Source organism: Carassius auratus, chromosome 22, assembly GCF_003368295.1.
Source record: "Carassius auratus strain Wakin chromosome 22, ASM336829v1, whole genome shotgun sequence".
Classification (NCBI taxonomy): domain Eukaryota; kingdom Metazoa; phylum Chordata; class Actinopteri; order Cypriniformes; family Cyprinidae; genus Carassius; species Carassius auratus.
The window spans coordinates 4,941,277-4,968,269 of record NC_039264.1 but is presented as its reverse complement, the minus strand read 5'-3'; the positions used below and the strand labels follow the sequence as shown (position 1 = coordinate 4,968,269).

Here is a 26,993-nt window from a genome sequence, read left to right as displayed (position 1 = left end):
GCACAACCAATTTTCAAGTTTGATCTACATGCTATTTTGTTTGTACACTACAGTTTAAATGTTTGGGATCTGTAAGTTTCCAAAAAATATTATCAATATATTATTAATATAATTGTTTTTTTTTCCTTTTTAATATATTTTCAAATGTACTTTATTCCTGTGATGCCAAAGCTTTTGAACACTATTGTATACCATTCTAAACAAACTCTAAATTTCACAATTCTTGCCACAGAGATTAATTTGAATGCAGCTTTCTGTTCAGTGTCCTGTGATCTCTGTTGGATTTGGACACTCTCGATAACAAAAGCAGCTTAGAAGTTACTACATCAAGCCGACACGCATCTAAAATGCCACATCAGTCACCTCTATGAAGCTATCACTTTTATCCGAACGGGTGCGTGGTTTGTCCTTTGTTTTTTTGTTCGTGAATCTAATTTAGCCATTAATTTCCCCTTGTGTAGTGCTTTGATCCCACTAATCAGTTAGTATGTGGATTACGGCTCCAGATAATTGCTCTGTAATTAAATATGTAATCTCCACTCCAGCCAATAACCCGAGCAATCCTCGACTGTAATTACTTTATCCGTACAGAGACTCTCCACCTACCGTCTAATGAACCGGGACAGGCGTCCACATGGCTGTGTGTCATCTCCAATGACTAGACACGTTTCATTTAATGTTTTTTGCCATGGGAAATGAAGGTGGTTAGTTACTGTTTACTTTTCATATTAGGCTTGACAGACTTAAGAGAAAATCTGATTAACGCGGACGGTTTTAGATCAGCGTCGATGATAGAACAGTAATTAGAAAAATTGCTAGGGTTTTTTAAACGTTGACTTAACATATTAAACATTTTATTTACTTGTTTTTCCACTAATTTCAAAATTTTATGTCAGATCATACCTTGTTTTCTTTCTAGTTGGTTTGCATGAAAATTGTGTATCAACAAGCTGGTTTTTCATGTTGTTTTTGGTGTCAGGTTGTTTATCTGGACAAGATGTGTCAGTATTATTCGAACAGTATTTCGGGGGTGTTTGAACAACTAAAAATGGAAAACTCTTTGTGCATTTTGGCAGTCCATTTACATGACATCGGCATTTTGAAGGGCCTGACAATGCAGACTTTTGAAACAATCAAATTTTATAAAATATTTCTGAAAATGGTTTTGTCAGGCACTCGCATATTACACGTTGGTGTAGTGTTTCTTTAGAAAATGACATCTCCACCTACTGGCCTGGCATGCATAATACAGAGTTTTTAGTAATTTTGTGGATCCGTGTGAACAGGGACTGTTTTGACAATGTTGTCATTAGGGGTGGAACGATACATGTATTCGTACCGTACCGTCATGGTATGGGCATCTTGGTTCGGTGCAACCCAGAAGGGGGCTCCCCCAGCAATGCAACGCTGTTTGATAACCCACCACTAATAGAAGAAACAGTGAATGCCATGAGTTGAAAATGTGCACTTGAAAACAAAGCCCCTTAGACAGTGACCATGTGCTGACTCTGAATGCAACTCTAACAGACTGACAAAGGAATATACTTTAAAGGCACTCAACTGTTTGTGAAATGAAACTTTGTACTCATGTATCCTACTGTACCTCTCTCACTCATCACAAATCCAAATATTCCTCAATATTTCCATGTTTGCGATGTATTTTATCTGAATGTTAAACTTTTATTTATTATGTAAATTATAGGTTTTGTACTTCAGTCGCATTCCAACGGTGACACAGAGGCGGGTGCACTGATGTTTGGTTCACTTTGTTTTATTTTGAAGTTCCAACTGCTCTGTCAAGTTAGCAATACTGGAACTGATGTGTTTTGTTTGTGTGTGTGTGTGTGTGTGTGTGTGCGCGCGCCAGGGTGATCACTTTAACTGTTTCCTTATACCAGCAGAATAAACTTTAAACACTTATTGTCTCATTAATAATGCATTACTGTTTAAAGGTATGCTTTTATTTGTGTACACTCACAATGAAAACAAAACATTGTGCTTTTGTAAAATAAAGAACAACTAGGATGTGGCTTTCTGTCATTTGAGTTTCCTTTCTGTAAACCAATGAAGCCTGTCATAAAAACAAACTGAAACTCAGCATACATAGTCTACGTTACGTGTCGCACTGATTTTTCCCCTTGTCTATCTGTAAACTATATTAAATATATTTTAATAATTTATTCCTTGTATTTTACTGCAGACATAATGTAATAATATTCAGTATTTTCACATATAGGCCAGAAAAAAATTATATTAAAAAATGTCATACTACAGTCTGTTCAAAATAAATGAAAAGAAACCGAGCACAGTAAATAAAAAAAAAAAAATTCTTCCTGTTGTACCGAAATCGTATCGAGCCATGACCCTTGAACCAAGGTATGCACCAAACCATGAAATCTGTGTACTGTTCCACCCCTAGTTGTCATCTGTATGCAAAACTATGGCATTTTTAGTATGCCTCATTAACACGGACGGTTCTAGAGCAGAGTCGATGCTAAATCAATAAATAAATGTGTGGAAATTTGTTAGGGTTTATTTAATGTTGACACGGTTTTGTGAAAGCGGTGACATACTTTACATAGTTTTTATGTGTTCTGTCTTTAAATTTGTTCGTAGGCGAGTAGTGTTTCTTTAAAAAATGACATCAGCAACTACCGGCCTGGCATGAATATTACAGCATTTTTAGTTTCTTTCGGAGTTCCACGTGAACGGGGATCGTTGTTGACAAAAACACAAAGGGAAAACATTTCTGTGTTTAGTACATCTTTGCAATGTAAACGTACCCTTAAATGTTTTGCATCTTGAAGTATTAGATCTAAGGCTACATATTATGAGAAAAACTCAAAGTAACCACAGTTCCCTCTAAAATACCTTTGTTGGATATTGTTATTACTGTACAATTGTAGTAAATTTAATTTGGGATCTTATTCAAACTAAATTCAGAATATGCTAGATAAACTAAACAGTTGAAATCTCATTAACATACTGTTTTAGAGTAGCATTGATGCTAAATCAATAAATTAATGAGCGAAATTTGCTAGCGTTTAACATTGACTACACGTTGCCACATTTGTTTTGAGCATTTTATTAGTTTGTTTTTCACCAATTGTGAGGTTTAATGTCAGATCATACCTCGTTATCTTCCTCCACACAAATTACTGGTACATCTCGTTTCATTTATAAATTCGGAAGAAAAATTAGTGTGCATATTGTGAACAAACTGTTTTTCAGTGATGTTTTCAGTGTTAGGTTGTTAGTCCCAAAGAGATGTGTTACTATTCATAAGGAGAGTATTTGAAATGCCTTGTCGTCACAGTGGTTAGCACAAGTGCTCTTGACTCATTGGTGCTCAAACAAATGTTGCGGATTGTTAATTTGGCGTAATTGGCACATTCTTTTTTGCCATTTTATGTATTCATTCGACACAAATGTCGAAGTTTTATGTCAGATCATACCTCGTTATCTTCCTCCCCACCAATTATTGGAACATCCTTGCCTCATTTGGGAACTTGTGAGTAAAATCGTCTGTTTTCACTCTCAGGTTATTTCCATCTTTGATGTTGCAACACTACAGATATGTTATACACGGTGGAGTACAGTTATGGCCACATGAAATACCTCAGAAAACCATGGCAGGAAGTATTTCGTGGTGTTTGTGTTTGTTTACGTGTTTGGAGAGTCTGTTTCGTTTAATCGCGTGAATCTTCACCTTGCGGTTTGAGTAGATGTACCTCTCATGTAATAGAATACAACCACTCTGTGTTTTCTAAACCATCGATTTCCGTTTTCTCTCTCTTTATCTCCCACCTCTCTCTCTCTGCAATTCAATAATCCCCCTGAAGCAGAATTGCTGGTTTTTTTTTTTTGTTACAGCACAGCCAAACCACACACTGAGACACGATAGTTGCTCAGATGATGCAGTGTTTTAAGCTGCACTGTGCTACTTATAGCGAGATTTCATCAGTGGCTTGTTACCAGTCGAGAAGATAGATATCCACAGTTGCTTTCATATCTCGAAAGCACAAAAGGTGAATGCAGCCATTACTTGATAAAACCTTACTTGAGTCTTGAAGTATTAGATTTAATACTGCAGGTTACGAAAGATTACTATAACCACAGTTTCCTATAAAATAACTTAGTCTGTAATTGTTACTACTGTAAAATCTCAGTAAATTGATTTGGGATTCATTCAAACAGGTTTTTTTCATTTCCGATTGATTTTCTAAGCAATTATACTTGGATTTTTGTCTGGTAAAATGAACAAAAATGATCTAAATATTGTAAAAACTTAGAGGCGAGCTCTTTTGACTAAGAAATGTAAAAAAAAAAACAATTTGTTTACAATGGTGGCTAGTGCTAAGTTTTACTACAATTTTATCGTAATAACATTAAGGTAAAGGTATTCATAAAAGTACAATGGAATTTAAAAAAATCAGCATTGGCCTGACAACCCCATAACAAAATATTAGCATTGTTTTCTTTCTTTCTTTTTACTTAGCTGGCTAATGCTAAGTTTTACGACAGTTTTACTGTAATAACGTTAAGGTAAAGGTATTCATAAAAGTAAAAACAAATTATTCCAGCAGTGTAGCAGTGAGTATTTTGATCGAAACAAGCACCTAGCAACCATGCAAAACACCTTTTTGCAAGTTTAAGTCAGATTTTTATTTTTTTATTTTTTTGGAAATCTAAAAATGAGTTTAGTTTCTTTTTTGTTGTTATTGTTGTTTTTTGGTGGCTAATGCTTAGTTTTAATCACAGTCCTGCTGTAGTAACTCTAAGGTAAAGGGTATTCATAAAAGTAAAAACAGAATTAAAAGAAGTCCAAAACAACCGCATAGTAACATGTTAGCATTGTTTTTGAGCAATGCTAAATTTGACCACAGTTTTACTATAGTAACATTAAGGTAAAGGTATTCACAAAACTACATTGCTACAGTAGTATAGATCATCTAGACTAGCTAACCTGTTACAGTATACATGATCTTGTTTGTTGTTTTAAGATGTTTGGTTCCACAAAACAGCTAGCATAATGTTAATTTAGTTCCCTGTGTGCTAGAAAACCACGTTTATCAACTCCTCACTTACACGCAACACCCTCACGCCACATAAAAGATGCTAATAAAGCCATAATGCACCAGCGTATGGACTACTACTAAATGCTAATTCATCATATGTGGATGATGAAATGCTACGCAAGGGAAGATTAGCATACGCCGTGCTGACACAATTACTGCGGTTTAATGAGCCCTGAACTCTCACCCACCAATCAAACCGCTACACCGTGAGCCACCATGTGACACACCGGAGCTAAACTATCTCTGTCTCCTCATCGAGCGCCGTGGACGAGACAATCGATAGCTATTGATCCGAGATGGAAGGCTGTAAAGAAGGGATACTGTACGGCCGCTTAAAATTGCATCAGAGGTGCAAATGAAGGCATGGGGGAAGATTAAGAGATTATTCAATATTATGTTTTTAACGAACGTGAAATAACAAAGCGAATTAGTGCAAATTAAGTCGTCTTCGCTAGTATCTGTGGCCTTCATGTCAGGGGCAAAGACTCCAAGAAGGTATTAAGGATGCGCATAATTATAAATTTTTTAATATTTCACATTGTTTGTTGGCTTTAATGTAATATATACATGATATTCCTAAATGTTGACAAAATTTGATTTTATTTGATAAAGGTAAAAAAAAAAAATTAAAATATTGATGACATCTCAAAATGTATGTATTTTATTAAAATATATAAACATATTGTTTTGTTGATACTTTTTTTTAATTCCTTTTTTATTTTTTATAATTTTCACAATTGTGATCAGGTATCTTGTAATAATGTTCAATATAGAAGATTTATCGACAGGATACAAAACTGTTTGTCAAGTAATTTTGTTTATTTTGTATACATTTATGTACAGTATTTATATAAATATTATCTATATATTTTATTTATGCATTTATATTTTGTAGATAGATTTTTTTCACTGTTGCAATTACATCATACTTGAATAGGAAAAACAAAACAGGAAGAATATGTTTATTATAAAGTTTTTTTTAGATAATATTTTTGTATTTTATTAATAATGTTTATATATTTCATTTATACATTTATATTTAGTTTTACTTAATTGTGTGTGTGTATATATATATATATATATATATATATATATATATATATATATATAAATTTTATTTATTTTTTTATATTTTATTTATAAAAGCAAAACATTTTATTAAGATTGTATTTATACGATACATTTCACATCATAACTTTTGTACCCCAACTTCCTGTTTAAATACGATATATAATAGAACAGAAAATAAATCTTTAAACTGAAGCTTTAAACTAATATTTATTTTGTTTATCATTTATATTCTAAATTAATGTATTATATTTAAAGGTAATTTTATATTTTATTTTTGCTTTTATGTTTAAATATTTTTAATCAATATACTATATATATATATAATATATATGTATCTATCTATATATATATATATATATATATATATATATATATTCATATAATGGACATATTTCCTATTCTAACAAGAAAACTATTAAATGACAAGGAAAATAAGACTGACCTTTTTTTTTAACCAAACAAACTTTTAATTTACAGAAAGAGTGTATTTAAAGTTTTCAATATTCCGATTTTTTTCATTGACATTTAAATAACGTCAATAATTTCTATATATTTCATATGAATGTTACTCATCTACATTTCCTTTCCTTTGATTTGATTTATGATCTACTATAGTGAATTAGGAAGCCTCACGATCTGAAAGGGTTGCATTTAAAAGCGTGCTAGAATTAAGTTGATGGTGTTGTTGACAGGCAAATCAGACGGGGCCTCCTTCAGGACACAGCAGTGCGTCGGTTGCAAGCCGCGTTATTTAAAGAACAGTGATTAATGTGTGGAGAAGCAGCGTGCGCACACACACACACACACACACACACACACCTGAGAGGCACTCGAGGCGTGTGAGAGCACATTACAAAGCGCAAGCAAGTGCTCCAACAATTTGAAGGCAAAGAAAAGCCAGTGGCAGGACAGAGGCTGTTAATCATCCTTTCACAGTGAGGGGAGAGAAAACAAGATGAAGAGGGCATCATAGCTGTCTCTCTCTCACCTCTTTATCTTTATTTGTGCCTCTGTCGCTCCTAGACATTTCAAGAGGTCACTTTATTCTCTTATCGATACTGATCAAAATATAATATGGCTATATTAGCTTATTTCTACACCTTATTACCTTGATAAAAAAGTATTTGGGCCATTTCATGGTACAGTGACGTTAATACCATGGTACTTTGATATATATTGGCTATTTTAGTGGGGTTTCAACCTGGAAATAAACCGAAAGGTTTAGTTTTTTAATTATTTTGAAACAAAGAAGATTTTTATCATATTTTTTTAACCAAAATATTACTTTTAATATGTCATATTTTTAACTGTCTAATATTTGAACATTTGTTAATAACTACTATTATTTATATATAAATATAAATAATATATTTATATATTTACATTTTATTTGTATACATTTTAAATATAATTATTATTAATAAATATACCTATATTATTTATTATCATTTTTATGTTATTATATTACTACATTTATATGTAAATATTAATATATTATATTTAAATATGAATGTTTATATAAATATATAGCAATAGATGAAATATTAATAAGTTTTAGTTTTACAATTTATTTTTACTTAAGTGTTACTTTTTCAAAAAGTCTAATTTTAACATGAATTAATTATTGTTATTATTATTGATAATAAATATTATAACTGTTATTTATTGTAATCATTATATTTGTATACCAATGTATAAATATTAATATATTTTTATAATTATATGTAGATGATGGATGGATAGATACAGTAGAACAATATAAATTATTTTTATTTTTTATGTGCATATTTTTGTAACTTCAGAGTTTTGTTTTTAAACAGTCTAATATTTTAATATATTTAATTTAAAATATATAGATGGCTATAATAGATAGTCATTTAATTTTGTGTTTAAAATATATATATTTTTTTACATTTATTACTCTTATTTTTTACTTAAACTCCTTACTATTTAATCATTTTAAATAGTCTAACATTTTAACTTTAGGATTAATATTACATTAACCTGTTAATAGAAGTCCCCACAATTCACAGAAACTAACGTGTGTGTGCACATAAATATATATTAATATAAATAATAAATGAATACGTACATACACTATATGTATTTATTTTCTATTACCTAATACCATAGTACTTTGTGTTCGTATAATACAGAAGATGAATTTGTTTCTAAAATGGTTACAATACATTGTCCTTCTGTTGAATGTGCTATTGTTTAGAAAGCACACTGTATTTGTACACAGTATGCAAATATGGCATCAGCATTAGCTAAATGTGCCGCTGTCGAGGGAGCCTGTTTATAACAACCGAGGCGTTGCTGGAATCCACATTAATAATAAACCCAAAAGAACAAATAAACAAAAAAGAAGCAAAGCTCCTTCATTTTGTGGCCCTGCATGTATCTGCTTCATTTGTTCCCAGTAAATCCTCGAACATCGCGTGACGCACGAGCAATTACAGTTTCTCCCCTGAACGAATCCGCAGAAGATCAGTGTCTCTTGGCTTTGCTTAAAAAAAAAGAAGGAGAGAAAGAAAGCGAGATGAAACGGAGGAAGCATCTCTCCTCTAATGAGTGGATCTAGTGTTTGACTCGGGAGCGGGGGGACATCTCACTAACCAGAACCAGGAAGGTCTTGATGCTCTGCTTCCTCACTGGGAGCACCAGGACATAGAGCAATGTTGCAGACTGTTTCACTTTATTTGTTTGCATCACTCTTCAGGTGATTTGAGATCTTGTGGATTTGTCATGCAGTAAACGCTGGGAGAGAGAAGAAGAGAATGTACACTGTGTTCATAAAACACTTGTGTGTGTGTGTGTGTTATTTTCTTTAGAAGTTGTTTGATGTAGTATATGTAGAGATTCTCTAATGATCACAATGAAAAGCTGCCTCCCCAGTCTACTCCCATCATTCATTCAAAATATACAAAAAATGCTTTTACTGTACACAGAAATGTCAGTAATAACATTTTCATTTAATATTCTGATATCAAAGTTTTCATTTTAATATCAGAAATATATATTTAATATATATATTCACATCTATATAAATCTGTCCATCTAAGTATACTTATATGCGTATATATATATATATATATATATATATATATATATATATATATATATATATATATATATATATATATAGCGACTTACAAATGATGACAATAAAAGCAATCAAAACCAAACAAAAGTGCAATAATATGCAAGTGCTATATGTATTTCTATTATCTTAGATAAACAACTTAATATTCACAGTTAAGCGAATACAATTTACATATTTTCCTTTAAATCTAACATTTGGATTTAAACATTAACCTTTTAAATATTTTCAACATTTTAAAGTAAAAATACATTTAGTGTATTTTAATATTTATTTCATATTTAATAAAAAAAAGTTTAATAATTTATTATTTTAATGTCACATTTAATATTTGCTTACTTGGTTTCCAAATATTTACATTAGAAATATAAAAAAATATAATATTTTTAATACATATTTAACCATGTTAAATTTAATATGATTTTATCTTTGCTGAAATCGTTTCATTCAAAATATTAGGAAATGTAATGTTTTAATGAATATTTCAACCATTTTATTTTGTATAGCATTTCGTAATACTATTTTAAAATGTATATATTTTAATAGTTTAATTATATTTTTACACTTTTTGATTAAACACATTTTTAATATGTTTACATTATCAATGTATAGTATTTGAATATTTCCTAATTTAATGGAATCTTTTTACTATATTAATACTTTTCAGATATTTCAGCTGACTCAAAGTATTTGAAAATGTAATGGTAACAAAATAAAAATCTGTTGTATCTTGATATTGAAAATGGGACGAGGCAGGTTAACTCTAGGCAGGGGGCGAGGAATTAAAAATGAAAAACTACAAAAGTGTACACTATGGATCTTTGTAATGTCATGTTGCTGCATTGATTAGGACTCGAGTGGCCCATATCTTCAAGGGCAACATGCTGAGCTCAGGATGCTGGGTAAATTTCATTTAGGGGAGCAGCTTGATTGATTCAAGGCCTGTATTATTTGGTTATTGGGGTCTTAAATGAATGGGCGTTTTAAATAAAGCCCTGTACGCCGCAGCGGGGCTCTACACGCCTCTGCTTCAGGATTGAGTTCTCCATGCCGTCGGCTGCCAGCGCAAAATTAGTCGTTGAGTTCAGGTGTGCAGGAAATTATACTGAGCAATGTGCGCTGGCTTTCACAATATTGCCTTCTGGACATTGGTTTAGGGAAGAGATTTAAAACGTGATGCAGAGGGTAATTATTCAGAGACAACTGATTTTGGTGTTTGGGTCAGTCATTGTAAGTTCATTAGTTTTCATTTGTGTTTTGCAGGTGCATGATTGCAGATGAAGTAAGAGCGTTTTGCTTTTCTTGACTCTAATTCGATTGGGTTTTTATAGAGTCCACTAATCACTGACGATTTGTGCCGTCAGAGGGGTTTGGGAAAGACGATCCAGGCCATTTCGGTGGCGTATATCTACAAACAAGAATGGCCTCTGTTGATTGTGGTGCCTTCATCTCTGAAATAGCCTTGGATTGAAGAGCTGGAGAAGTGGACTCCCGAACTCGACCCCAGAGACATCAACTTGGTGGAAACCAAGACTGATACAATGTATGACAAATTTAAGTTCAATAGAGCACAACACTTGGGTTCAGGAAGTGAACAAGTGAAAAATCGCATTGATTTTCTCCGTAGTGAAATGGATTTTTTGAGTTAACACCTTAAGATAATGATATTTATGCATACATTACTCAATATGTAATGTTTTAAAACTATATCTTTACATGTTGCTTTCATAAAAATCACACGTATGTTGCAGAGACATTTTTGAAGGAGCACAACATCGAGAAAACATTACATAATATTTGCAGATTTTTTAAATATATTTTTTTAAATTAAACATTTTTATATTGTTTTTATATAATGTTATATTTATTATTATTATTATTATTATATATACATGCTTTTTGTTTATATTTTAAATATTGTTAAATTAGTATTGTTAAATAAAAATATATATAGTTTTCATATATTTATTATTAGTAGTATTATTTCATGTTTATTTATTCAAAGACATAACTGCCAAAATGTTTGTGCATTGTTTTCATAATAATAATAATAATAATAATAATAATATTAATAATAAAAAGTTGCATTTTTTTTTTTTTAAAGAACACCCTGTATGGAAAACATTGCATAATATTTGTATAATATTTTAATATTATTTAATATATATATATATATATATATATATATATATATATATATATATATATATATATATATATATATATATATTTTTTTTTATTATTATTATTTATTTCTTTATTTATTTTTTTCATTTCTTTATTTTTTTATTCAAAAGAAGTCATTGTCACAATATTTGCACATTGCTTTTTCTAATATCATAATTCCATAATGCGTTACAGAGACACTTTTGAAAGAGCAGACCATCTGGAAAATACTGCATGCTATTACACCCGTCATATTTATGTCCAAACATCCACTAAACATCTTAAATATAACCATGTAATCTAAATATTAAACGTCACATAAACATCTGAATGTTGTTCAAGCGTTGAAAGTGTAATGACGTGTAAATTGTAGCTACATTCTGACACACATCGAAATAGGCATCTTAGTAATCGATCGTTTAAGTTTGTTTTGCAGTCCCTGAAAGAAAAAAAAAAAAGAGGGACATCGGTTGGTAATTCATTGCGATCCAGTGGACCGTACTGGAGGACGTCTGCACTGGTGGCCGAGAGATTTTTGGCTCAAAATGAAAGATTGATTCTTTCAGACTGTGTGTGAGTTTAATCATAGTGGCAAAATTGATTCATGAAATTTATGACCGAGTATGACTTTGCAGAAGCCTCTGGAAGAGTTAGGAAGAAATCTCCTGATTTATTAATGTTTTTTTTTTGTGTCACACTTTTATGAGTAGCTTTAGAAAGTTATGAAAACCGTTCTTGCAGATTTTCAGCCTGTAGAAATACAAAACTGAAGTAAAATCTCCCGTTCACGGACTACAAAATTACACCACAATACAAATTACACGGCAGGAGTATGAAATCAAATCACCTCTCCGGAGAAATATTAAACAAATCCTAAATTAGCTCACCTTTTATGGCTACGAATCTCGCACGAAGAATACTTTAGCTCTATCTTAGGAGTGGGAGAGAGCTTATGAGAGCTGCCCTTCCACAGAGGATGCTGGGATTGATTGTACAGCCCATGCAGTCAGAGGGTCATGTTGTCTTTTTGCCTGTTATTGATGCTTCTAAAAAGAGGCTCACAAATTGCTCTGTTTACCCTGAGAATTCTGGCCCGGGGTTGAGTCGACCTGTAAAGTTGTTGCCTTGGCAACATCTCCCTCCGAGCCTGATGAAGGCATGTCAGCATGGGGAATGATATTTTAACTCTAATGGCTCATAGTGCAAAGCAGGAACAAACATCATTTCCTTTCAGTGTACTGTACGGCTGGCATCTTTACACAGTCTATAACGGGAGACTATGAGGTGAAGAAAAAATGTGAAATGCTTTGACAACCTTATGGCTCCAATGGAAAAGCTAATATTATAATCTGTTGAAAATGTATCTACAGTGTACACCGTTTCTGTTATGATGGATTTGTAAGTTTGTATCTCATGATTAAAAATTGCATTTAAAAAATCATGTGATGAAAAATTAAAATGTTAAATGCTAAGTGCAACTAAATCTTTAATGGTTTCATGTTATTTTCGACATCTGTCGACAGCCTCTATACTTCATTTCAGTCGAATTTTGATGCATTTTCAACTATTTCAATTTCAACGACATGGAAGTTGTGTGACCAAAAATAGTTTTTGTTTCTTGCGGGAAAGTTTAGCTTAGTTTAGCTTAGCTCGTGGTTTGGTATAGTGTGTATGAAAAAGAATTCGGTAAAACCTAAAAATTATTAAATGATTTTACCACCTTGTGGCTCCAATAAATACACTGTTATAAATATATTTAAGTTTAGACAGTTTCTTTTGTGATGGATTTGTAAGTTTGCACGTCGACTCGTGATTAAAAAAATTGTTTTGTTTTAGTCAAAATGTAACGTTAAATGACATGTGCAACTAACTCTGTAATAGTTTATAGTTGTTTTCGACGTTTGTTGTTGGCGTTAAAGCCTTTACACCTCATTCCGATGGTATTTTGGTGCATTTTCAACCTAGATTTTCAAAAATGTCATGTTGCGTGAAATTCCCTGCAATACTTTAGCTGAGCTTGGCTTGTCTTTGTTGTGTTGTGTTTGTATTCTTTATAAAAGTGAATTCTGGCGTATAAAATTCTAAAAATGCTTTTACGGTCTTGTGGCTCCAATGAAAACACTAACAATATAAACTATTATAAATGTTTGTTGTAAGTGTACACGGCTTATGTTTTGACAGGTTTGTACGTTTGTAAGTCATGACCCAAAATTATATTTGTTTTATACAAAAAAGTGATGATGATAAGTAGTGCATTCAAATTTGAAGGGATGGGACTTGATTTAATCCAAAGTCCTTTTAAGGCAAGTCATGTCACTCGGCGGCCATCTTTGAAACGCCTCTCGGGCATGCAAGTGCATCTCCTATCTCTTTGAATGGGGAAAAATCAATGTGACGAGTGGGGCGGGGCCGAGAGCTGTGGGAACGAAGCAAGGCCGGTGGAGTGATTGGAAATGGGCGACACCTGCTCGACCCACCGGTCTCGAGTCCCACGGAGGAGATGGAAGGATATAAAACAGGAGTCTCTCGTCTCCCGACAGTGATGGATGAAAGAGGACCAGGCCTGGATTTTAGTTTGTGATTTGGTTTTGTTTGTGCACGGCTGTCGGCCGTGAGGGGCTGCCGCGCTGTTTTGTGTTTAGTTTGATTATTAAATCTTATTTGATTGTCCGCCGGTTCCCTCCTCCTTCTTCCCGATGATTGTGAAGTTTGTACATTGTTACAATCAAATTCTCCAAAACTGTTCTCTAAGCTTAGGATTAAATTTCACATTTGAAATCTGACAACAACTGCATCATAAATGTTGTTACTTTTGCTCAAATAGCGTTATAAAAGGCTTATTTTTCAGGCTAGATCAATCAGTGCGCATCCGCAGTCTGCGGTTTCTCTTTTTCTGCTGAACACAAAATAAGATATTGTGAAAAATTCTGTGAAACAAACAGTTGCCTGTAGCCACTGACTACGGTGGAAAAATACCATGGAAGTCAGTAGCTACCAGCAACTGTTTCATGAGTAAATTACCATTTTCATTTTTGGGTGAACTATTACTTCAGTATTGTATTTTTCCACGTTCATCGCAGAAATGTTGTTTTTGTTGTGGAAAATTGACATTTTGATGTTTTTTTACATTAACTTTAGCATTGACTCAAACAAAAAATAAGGCCAAGTAAATTTATTGAGAAAATTGTTGCACATTTGCATTTGTTGTTGTTTTGTAAGAGCATCAGCTCTAGTGACCATACTGGGCTACGGGTCGCTCACAATGGACACACGCCCCCTGCTGGAGGCCCTGAACTAGCAACAATTCGCTGTCGTCCTGGTGGATGAATCCCACTACCTGAAATCTCGCAACGCAGCTCGTAGTAAAATACTGGTGCCAATCATTCAGAACGCCAAGCGTGCCATCCTTCTAACTGGCACCCCGGCGCTGGGCAGACCAGAGGAGGTACGGTTTCCTCCAAATCTGTTTGTCATTTGCTTTGATTTATTAAGCCATTTGGTAATATGCAGCATGGTTTTGTTTGAGCTAAACCAGGAGGAGATCTTGTCATTAGCTGACATATTTCCCATCCTCCAGTCATCGCTCATGTCACCCAAAATTGCAAGTACGATAATATCATAAACTAAAAGTTTTGATAAGTCTCCCCCTGTATATTATCACTAGGTTATTAAAATCATTTATTTGACTATTGTACTCACTGTAAAATTATCTGATTACTACATGAAGGTCTTGTTTCTGCTCGGCACATTAGTTCACATTAGGAATAAACATTTATAGTCATTCTCATTTCTTTTGTAAAGTGACAGCTTGGAATTTGTCACGCAGTTAGTATCTTGCTGGTCTAATGACCCGCTCGCAGCAAAATTAAATTAATCAATCAAACAAGAGATCATTTTCAACATTTATCCTTTTATATGATGTAGCGATCCAGTGACGGATATTTTAGCCCATTTGATGTGGTTTTGTCCCCCCCTTGTTCAGTTTACCTGGATATTACTCCGGCGTGGGTGTTTATTTAACCCAGTGACCTCCGTTGAGGCGGACTATCAATGGCAAGGGTGATGTGAGTAAAAATGAGGGGATTTTAGAGCCACAGCTCTGAATGAGAAGGAAGAGAGAGCTCTCTTTTTCACAGGTCTCAAAAGCACAACGCTCATCTCTGCTGTTATTACTCTGTCCAGAGGTGTGCCAGTAATATTTGTAGTTTCAAAAAAACACCCATATCCTCACACAGTCTCGCTCTGTTCCTGTCTCTCTTCTTATTTTTTACATTGTCTGGGTCTTTGCTTTCATGTCACAATCTGTAACTCTGCCGGTTTTAGAAATGCAAGAATCAGGCTGCTGTATTAATTAATTCTTACAAGAAAAATACATTTGTACATTGTTTGCCAAACAATTCTTACCAATTTCTTAGCAAATCATTTGGAAGAAAACACCAGTGTTATGAGCAGAACAAAATTGTGTAAATTGGTCGTAAAACTTTTCTTGCGAGCAGAACAAATTTTATTGCAAATTGTTCGCAAAGTAATTCTTAAGAACAGAACTAATCTTTGCGCAAATATTAACAAAACCATTATGAATATTACAAATTCAATTTGTAAATCAGTTACAAAATCTCTCTTACAAGCAGAGAGAATTTGCAGACTGTTTCTAACGAGCTGAACTAATTTCTTTGCAAATTGTCTGTTAAGTCATTCTTAACGACAGAACTAATGTTTGGGCACATTTTCACAACCATTATGAAATTAATTTCCAAATTATTTACAAAATCACTTTTACAAGCAGAGAGAATGTGCAAACTGTTCCTAAAACCATCTTTGAATTGTTCACAAAACTGCTTAGGAGCAGAATGAGTTTGAACCGTTCTTAAAAAATGATGCAATAATGCAAATTATTCACAAACAGTACACATTCATATTTAAATCATATCAAAACCATCACAAGCAAAACTGTTTGTGCAAATCATTCTCAAAACCATTATAAACCGAATGAATTCCATGTACAAATAATTTGTAAAACCATTATTTATATGAGCAGAACAAATCTGTAAAAAAAAAAAAAAATGAACAGAACAAATTTCTGAGTAAATGGTTCATAAAAACCATGTTTTATGCAAAGTGTTACATTTACTTCAATATGAATGGTTTTCCAAATGTTAGATATTAAATTCATTCTGCTTGTGTTTTATGAATGAACCCCATTTTACAGACTGCAGTTCCACTCCTCACAGCCTGTTTTATTCTTGTTATATTTAATATCGTGTTTACTCCCACTAGTTTTTATTACTGATCTACCCGTCACTGATGGCCAGTTAATTGACCAATACATTATTCAGGAAACACCAGAGGCCTCGTTTTAAAGGATGTTACATTCTGTACACTTCTTGGTACATTGCAAGAGCTGCTGTTAAAATTTCACTGGACAAAAGCATTGCCAAAATGTACATCACTGTGTACACAAAAACCTCTCTAGTGTGTATATTATGGGAGTTTTGACCTCCATTGCTCTTCTAATTCCTTTGATACTTCTATCTGGTCTTCTTATGAAAGACAAGTGTTTTCTTAATTCATCAAGATAATCGCTGTTAGGTTTATACTAACTGAGCGTAATGTGCACTATGAGACTTACTCTTAGATGAAACACATTTGCATTTTATGAACTTAATACCCACTTTAATCAGCAGAGTATTTGTTCGCACCAGCTATAAACAGAAATCTGCTGACCGATTTTCAATAAACTCATGATTGCAAAGGCCCAAGGTCAGAACTATAAAAATGTCCTTCTTTTTAAAGTTATTTTATCCCATTGGATGTTACTAGTGTAAAGTTAGTTCAGTGCATGACGTTTATGATGTCGCATTGATTGATATTTTGATCTCTTGGTCTCTCTTTCAGCTCTTCATGCAAATCGATGCTTTTTATCCACGGAGGTTTGGAACCTGGAGCGACAAGGCAAAAAATACTGCAATGCACACTACAAGTAAAAACCTTCTTTTTTAATGTACAATACAGCATTCAAGTGCGACTAAAAAGGGAAAAGCAGTTTAGGTACAACCAAATGGCATTATTAAAAGACTAAGGGCCCTATCATACACCCGGCGCAATGCGACGCAAGGCGCAGCGCAAGTGTGTTTGCTAGTTTCAGTCCGTCGCCGGCCGCATTTTCCCGTTAAGCACCATGTCGTTTAATTAGCAAATGCATTTGCGCCCATTTGTGAGCCCATGGGTGTGCTGGTCTAAACAAGAGGTGTGTTCAGGGATTGCTGGCGCATTGCTATTTTAAGGAGCTGAAAATAGACTGCGACATAGACCAACTCAAACCTGGTCTAAAGTCTAAAGTCAATGGTGCAATATGCTTTTGTTATTTAAAGAGCGGGTTGGTAGAAAATGCACCTCTGGGCGGGTCCACAGTGCGCGCTGACTTTGCTTATTACACACAGGGATGCATCACACAAACATGCCAAATATGAAAAACAAAAGGATTACAGTGTAAAAGAACATTATTGTGTAGGTTACATAAATATAAAAATGTAATGATGGATAGTCATTGCGTGTATAAGAATTAGCCTACCTATTTGCAATTCAGCCTATTACTATTATTTATATTACTTATAATGATGAATGAAATTCTACTTCATCCCATGCCTTCACCTCGGGAAGCTTTGGTGGATTCCTGCTTGTCCCGTAGATGATCTGCACATGCGCTTTAACTTCGCGCACAAGCAGATCAGTTTCTTCGCTTGAGAAGCGTTCAGCTTTTTCGGCAACAAATTCCGCCATGTAAATAGCGAGCGCATTTCACTCTTAAAGGGAATGGGAGATGACACTCTGATTGGTCTATTGAATGTTAGGCCCAGTACTCATTAAGAGAATAGGAATTCCAAAAAAACAAGGACCATTTTTCCATTGTTAAAATAGCAAAAGTGGATTTGGACTCGCCCTGAGTACACCTGTGCCGTGCGCTTTAGACTTTGCGTTTAGATCGTTACAATAGGGCCCTAAGACTAATTGGTTTGCAATAATGTTTTACTTTATCATTATCATTTTATCATTATTATTTATTCCTCAAGCAACTTTTATTGATTAAAACTTTGGTTGTCATTTTAGAGAATTTTGATAAAGAGAAGTTTGACCAAAAACATTCATCTTTTGTTTGTAAAACCATTCTAACAAGCAGAATAATTTTATGAAAATGTTTGCAAAGCCATTCTTACGAGTAGAATAAACTTGTGAATAATGTTTGTAAAACAACATCAAGTTTCTGCAAATCCTCCGCAAAATTATTCTCATGTTCAGTGAATTTGTAAAATAAAATATAAAAAATACAACAAAAAATTAATTTTATTTGTAAAACTATTCTTATGAGTATAGTTAAATTGTTCAGCAAATTGTTTGCAAAATTCTTTATTCTTTATTGGGAGCAGAGTGAATTTTTCTGCAAATCTTTCGCAAAAACATTCTTACGAACATATATTTGTAAAAAATATTTGTAAAAACTTTATTACAAGCAGAATGAATCTGTGCAAAATGTTTATCAAACCATTCTCACGAGGACTTAAAATTTCTCTTTAAATTATTCGCAAAATCATTCATAACAAAGCAGAATGAATTTGTGCATAATACTCGGAAAACCATTCTTATGAGCAGTGCTAGTTTTCATGAAAATTATTTGCAAAAACTATTCATATTAGCAAATCAATTTTCAGAAACAAAAAACAGAACAAAATTGTGCAAATTGTTTGCAAAAGCGTTCTTATAAGCAGAATAAATTTCTCTGCACATTGTTTACAAAAATAAAATTTTTCTTAGCAAAGCTAATTGTTCAGCAAATTGTTTGCCAAAAAAATCTTACAAATAGAACTAAACCGTGCAAATTGTTTTCCAAAAAAAATCTTACAAGTAGAACTAAACCGTGCAAATTGTTTGCCAAAAAAAAATATTACAAGTAGAACAAAACCATGCAAATTGTTCGCCAAAAAAAAATCTTACAAGTAGAACGAAATCGTGCAAATTGTTTGCCAAAAAAAATCTTACAAGTAGAACAAAACCATGCAAATTGTTTGCCAAAAAAAATCTTACAAGTAGAACAAAACCGTACAAATTGTTCGCAAAAACATTCTTATGAACAGCGAATTTGTTCAAACTTTTGATGAAACCATTCTTACGAGTACACTGAATGTCTTTTCAGTTCACTCCCAAAACCATTCTTAAGACCAGAATGAATCTTCGTACAAATCATTCATAAATACTAGTTATATTTTTATTATATTTTAAATTGCATTTTCCATTATCTTTGCGTTTTTGCCCTACGCCTTTCCCATGTTGAATAGCACCTACAAATATTACGTGAGTTGATAACATTTTAATTATACTAAAGCATTTCCATTTATATTTTTCAGTATTTCATGGAATTTGCCTTTCCACCATCTTATTTTCCCCCCACTAAGCTCATCACAGTGAATTCTGGGATTATTTTCTCTGTTAAATATATATTTTACATCTGTATATAGTAATCCTTTAAAATGCTGTCTAGGTAGACATCTGACTAGGGTTTGGTGCAGAACTAATTTGTTTATGTGTGTGTGAAGCGGCAGCATTAATGTGAAGCTCAGATATGAGTTGTGTCATGAAGATGAGTGGTGTTCAGAACATCTGAGAGGAGTTTTGTTCCTCTCTTCTTCTTATCAAATCTACAGCGGAGAAACGAAACGACAGCGATCCACACAAGGGTACAAATTAATCTACCGAGGAGTAGACTCAGGAGCGCACACACAAATTCCTGTCAATCGTTCGGATATGTGGCAGTAAATATAAAACATTCATAATTTAAACTTGCACACACACATTTAAGATAGAAAAGGTCTCATTTCAATGATAATACCTGAGGATGTTGGTGAAATTAGGTGGATCTACAGCACAAGTGTGTGTTATTAATGAGTTGAATGTTTGTGTCTGTTTTTGTGTGCTGGTTTTTCGGGGCTAGGTGGCAGTGGGACTGTCGTGGCGCGTCTCATTTGGACAAGTTACACCAGCGTCTGAGCGAGATTATGATACGCAGACTCAAGAATCAGGTGCTGACTCAACTACCACCGAAAAAAACGCCAACAAATCCCCTTCGACCTTCCCAGAGATGCTGCCAAGGTATGCAGTGAACATTTTCAAGCAGCTTCACAGTTATAGAATATAAAAGAATACGGTTATCGTGGTCAGTACCATGCAAATAATGCTATACTTTATTTATTAGTATTATTTTATTTATTACTTGCATCAAGCAAAATAAATAGAAACAATAATGATTACAAAAATGATTTACATTAATACATTAATTTTACAATACTGTAAGTGAAAAACGCTTGAATAAAACAAAAACAACGATTACTTGAAAATAAGACTTTCTAATTTATTTATTGATTTTTTTAATATATATATTTATAAACACATTTTACTAGTAATTAAATTAATAATACCTTAAAACAAAAAATATTTATCTGAGCAAACATTTAAATTATAAAAAAATTATATTTTTATACATAATTTCTACAATATTTTTATACTGTACTATCCATTATTTTAATTTCATATTCGTGTAAATGAATTTTATGTTTACATATTTACATATACATCTAAAAAATAATTGGACTAACATAACTTTAAACTAAATTAAAAAGCAAATATTTTAAAATAAGTTTATAAATTGTATAGTTTTTGAATAAAAAAGAAAAAGAATAATTACATAAACATTTTTTTATCATTCTTATATCATCTATTTTCTGAATCCCCCCCAAAAGTATAAAATAATTTTAAAAGTAATTAAATGAATAATACCTCAAATCTAAAAGTAGAAGGAAAAACATTTGAAAGAAACGGACTAAAAAATAAATAATAATTGTGTAACTTTTTAAAATACTTAACCTGTTAAATGTCACCCCGTCCCGTATACGGGACGCCTACGTTGACTATACTATATTACAATCAAATCTAATCTAATCTTGACGAACTATATATTGTTGGAAAGGTCTAAGACTCCCAAATATATATTTTACCAATATTTTTTGTTAAAAATTATGTAGGAAAAGTAATAGATGAATTTATGACAAGAGTGCACCCTCAGAAATCTACATTACAAAAGGAGCTTTGACCTTTGTTTAAAAAAAAGACTTCCTCGTTGCCTTTTTCTCTATCACATTTTAGAAATCATCAGAAGTTATATATCACTTGAAAACATAAAATCTCAAAATTCGTCCTTCAAAACCAATTTTAAAATCAGACATTGCATTACCATGTAAATGGTACATCAAAATCATGTTACAAAATGTTTTCAGTCATGAATTATAAAAAATGTATGTTTGTATCATGCACATTCATGTCTATCTTCAAAAACGTGAGTGACAGTTAACAGGTTAAAATATAAATGTAAAATATACATTTTTGAATTGTTTACGTGTACATTACTTTTACTAGTAATCCAATTAATACATTAATAAAAAAAAAAAGCTTGCATGAGAAAATATATTCAATGTATTAAATTAATCTGACTAGTAATTAAACGAAAAAATCATTGGTTTCATAAAAAGAAAAAAAAAAGAAAAGCACAATTAGCAGGTTCTTATGTTATAAAATGTCATCGATATCATTCTCTCCAAATCATTTTTTCTGTATTTTCTTTCTTCTCTCCTCTTTACATTTTTTCCCATCACTTGTTCTGAACTAACAGAACAAAAGCAGTTAAATATAGTGATTTACCCCAGTACAACCACCCGTGCCTGTTGCTAGGCAATAGTATCCGATTAACACAAATTATCATTTCATCTCACTTGTCTCTGATCACTCTCTTTTATTTCCACATCTTTTTTTCCCTCCTTTGGCAGGCGAGCGAGCTGCCAGCATGTTATTCAGAGAGGAATGGACGTTAGTAATCATCACATTCTGTTCCCCTCCGTCGCGTTTAGCGAGACTCGGCTTATAATTGCTGCCTTGTCGTCCAAAAAAATAAAAACCTCAAAGGTGCTTGTTCCTCACGTTATTTCATTTTCATGTGAACTTTGTGTGGACCAGGACAGCAGTGTGTGACAATCCTTCAGTCTGGCTGACGATAAAGCCATTTTTTTCCCTCTAAATCTCCAGCAGGCTCTCGTTTTCCTTGCGATTATTTCATCTGTCTGTCTCTCTGACTGTCTCTCTCTCAGAGTAATGAGTGTGTGTGGGCAGGAGTGCTTGTACAGCAAGTTTTGAGTGTGTGTGTGTGTGTGTGTGTCAGATTTCAGAAACACAAAGAGCAGCTCACCTGCTGTAGGACCTCATAAATCATCTGCTGTCAGCACACATGCACACACACACACAGTCTCTGTCTAACTAGTTTACACAAAGCAGTCCAGGGACAGATGTTCTTTCACTATAACCCAAATCTCATCAGATCACTTTTAAAATTAACGACCTGTGTTTTAACGAATGGTTGGACAGAGCAAACCCGCGACTCGCTGTCTGACCCTTACTGCCCAGTTTACACGTTTATATTTACATACGTGCTAGACGTTCGGCAAAGCTAGCGCAAGATTATTTACAAACCGCCGTTTGTTTCTGGTTGTTTTGGTTAGGAAAGGCGTTTGTTGTTCTGTGTGTTGACGTTCGGTTGGTTTTTAGTTCGTCTAGATGTTAAACAAGCACAAATAATGACAACAAGCGTATAAATAATTTGTTTTAAATGATTTCTTCCACAATTTTAGGTTTATGTTATAATACAGCTTTTTGATGTTTTTTCATGTTTTTTATGTTAATATTAATATTTACACTACAAAAATATATTAATCTATACTATCAGTCTGTTGCTACATAGTATCTGTTTGTCTATGTACAGTATCTGTCTCTGTCTAGTCGATCTATTTATTGATCTATACAGTCTCTATCCATCCATTTATCCATCTATTTATCTGTCTGTCTATCTCTGTCTACTTATCTATGTGCATGTCCATCCGTCCTTCCATCCATCCATCCATCCATGTGTCTGTCAGTCCATCCGTCCTTCCATCCATCCATCCATCCATCCATGTGTCTGTCAGTCCATCCGTCCATCCATCCATCCATCCATCTATGTGTCTGTCTGTCCATCCATCCATCCATCCATCCTTCCACCCATCCATCCATGTGTCTGTCAGTCCATCCGTCCATGCGTTTTTCCATCCATCCATGTGTCTGTCAGTCTATCCATCCCACCTTCCAACCATCCATCCATCCATCCATCCATGTGTCTTTCAGTCCATCCGTCCTTCCATCCATCCATCCATACATCCATGTGTCTGTCAGTCCATCCGTCCTTCCATCCATCCATCCATGTGTCTTTCAGTCCATCCGTCCTTCCATCCATCCATCCATCCATCCATCCATGTGTCTGTCAGTCCATCTGTCCATCCGTCCTTCCATCCATCCATGTTTCTGTCAGTCCATCCGTCCTTCTATCCATCCATCCATCCATGTGTCTGTCAGTCCATCCGTCCTTCTATCCATCCATCCATCCTTCCATGTGGCTGTCAGTCCATCCGTTCTTCCATCCATCCATCCATGTGTCTGTCAGTCCATCCATCCATCTGTCCTTCCATCCATCCATCCATGTGTCTGTCAGTCCATCCGTCCTTCCATCCATCCATCCGTCCATCCATCCATCCATACATCCATGTGTCTGTCAGGCCATCCTTCCTTCCATCCATCCATGTGTCTGTCAGTCCATCCATCCATCCATCCATGTGTCTGTCAGTCCATCCGTCCTTCCATCTATCCATGTGTCTGTCAGTTCATCCATCCATCTGTCCTTCCATCCATCCATCCATGTGTCTGTCAGTCCATCCGTCCTTCCATCCATCCATCCATGTGTCTGTCAGTCCATCCATCCTTCCATCCATGTGTCTGTCAGTCCATCCGTCCTTCCATCCGTCCATCCATCCGTCCTTCCATCCATCCATCCATCCATCCATGTGTCTGTCAGTCCATCCGTCCATCCATCCGTCCTTCCATCCATCCATCCATCCATGTGTCTGTCAGTCCATCCATCCTTCCATCCATCCATCCATGTGTCTGTCAGTCCATCTGTCCTTCTATCATCCATGTGTCTGTCAGTCCATCCGTCCTTCCATCCATCCATCCATCCATGTGTCTGTCAGTCCATCCATCCATCCATCCATCCATGTGTCTGTCAGTCCATCCGTCCTTCCATCCATCCATCCATCCATGTGTCTGTCAGTCCATCTGTCCTTCCATCCATCCATCCATCCATGTGTCTGTCAGTCAATCCGTCCTTCCATCCATCCATCCATGTGTCTGTCAGTCCATCCGTCCTTCCATCATCCATGTGTCTGTCAGTCCATCCGTCCTTCCATCCATCCATCCATCCATCCATCCATGTGTCTGTTAGTCCATCCGTCCTTCCATCCATCCATCCATCCATGTGTCCATCCATCCTTCCATCTCATCTCACCTCACCTCCCCTCACTCTCTTTACATTTGTAAATGTTATGTTATGTTATACACTGTAAAGTATATAAAGGAGCTCTGGGCATCCATCCATGTGTCTGTCTGTCCATCCGTCCTTCCATCCATCAATGTGTCTGTCAGTCCATCCGTCCTTCTATCCATCCATCCATCCATGTGTCTGTCAGTCCATCCGTCCTTCCATCCATCCATCCATCCATGTGTCCATCCATCCTTCCATCTCACCTCACCTCACCTCATCTCACCTCACCTCCCCTCACTATCTTTACATTTGTAAATGTTATGTTATGTTATACACTGTAAAGTATATAAAGGAGCTCTGGGCATCCATCCATGTGTCTGTCTGTCCATCCGTCCTTCCATCCATCAATGTGTCTGTCAGTCCATCCGTCCTTCTATCCATCCATCCATCCATGTGTCTGTCAGTCCATCCGTCCTTCTATCCATCCATCCATGTGTCTGTCAGTCCATCCATTCTTCCATCCATCCATCCATGTGTCTGTCAGTCCATCCATCCATGTGTCTGTCAGTCCATCCGTCTTTCCATCCATGTGTCTGTCAGTCCATCCGTCCTTCCATCCATCCGACTTTCCATCCATCCATCCATCCATCCATCCATGTGTCTGTCAGTCCATCCTTCCTTCCATCCATCCATGTGTCTGTCAGTCCATCCATCCATCTGTCCTTCCATCCATCCATCCATCCATCCATCCATCTATGTGTCTGTCAGTCCATCCGTCCTTCCATCTATCCATGTGTCTGTCAGTCCATCCATCCATCTGTCCTTCCATCCATCCATGTGTCTGTCAGTCCATCCGTCCTTCCATCCATCCATCCCTGTGTCTGTCAGTCCATCCGTCCTTCCATCCATCCATCCATGTATGTGTCTGTCAGTCCATCCGTCCATCCATCCGTCTTTCCATCCATCCATCCATCCATGTGTCTGTCAGTCCATCCGTCCTTCCATCCATCCATGTGTCTGTCAGTCCATCCGTCCTTCCATCCATCCATCCATCCATCCATCCATCCATGTGTCTGTCAGTCCATCCGTCCTTCCATCATCCATGTGTCTGTCAGTCCATCCGTCCTTCCATCCATCCATCCATCCATGTGTCTGTTAGTCCATCCGTCCTTCCATCCATCCATCCATCCATCCATCCATCCATCCATGTGTCCATCCATCCTTCCATCTCACCTCACCTCACCTCCCCTCACTCTCTTTACATTTGACTCCTCATTATCAGTGTTATGTTATACACTGTAAAGTATATAAAGGAGCTCTGGGCTGAATAATGGTTGTGTGTCTTTCTCCCGCTTCGTTTCCTTCATTCACTTCTTGACTTCCTGTCAGTCTGATGTCCAAACCCCGGCAGCACCTCTCGGGTAGAGCAGGCGCCTTTGTGTGAAGGGAGACAGAGAGGATCTGCATTTGTTTTAGGGGCAGAGAAGGACTCTGTGTGTGTGTGTGTGTGTGTGTGTGTGTGTGTGTGCCCGCAGGAGATTTATAGCGCCGGTACGGTGTGTTTCCATCTTCCACTGCTGCTGTCACTGTAGCGCTATAATTGGGCAGGTCACATGACCCAAGGAGTCGTTCTGCAACTTCAGGGAATTGTGTCTCGTTCCTCTCGCTCCCTCTGCCCCTGACTTTCTTTCGTTCACACTTCATCTCGCTTTATTTTCTGTTTTTCTTGCTGCATTTTGCCAAACACAGGGAAAGTAGGACAGTTTACGATATCATTAATTGTGCTGCCCTTTCTGGATTCACTTTCTCTCTTTCTCGCAGGAAGCGAGTGCTAGTTTTGAGCAGTGGGATAAACTGATGAGCTCTGAGAGTGCGAATCAGTTTTTGGAGGTGATGAGTCTCATCACACACATGTATAAGCAGGCCGCCGTTGCCAAGGTAAAGAGTGTGCGCAAAATCCTCAAGATGTTTATTTCTCATTTCACGTCGCCCTAATTGTCTAAAATGGCTGTAGATCTTGAGGCTGTGGGAATTTCTGTGTATTTTTCCTTTTTTTTTCACTGGGATGTATATAAGTTCCGTGCTCCTTTGGGTCTCAAATATTCTTTTCAGTGTACTAGTTTGAGACTGAAGC

At 35.1% G+C, this 26,993-nt stretch overlaps 1 pseudogene; it reads left to right on the top strand.

Annotated features, from left to right (window-relative positions):
* LOC113040767 (DNA annealing helicase and endonuclease ZRANB3-like) overlaps positions 1-26,993 on the top strand; it is a 67,920-nt pseudogene that overhangs the window by 5,486 nt on the left and 35,441 nt on the right.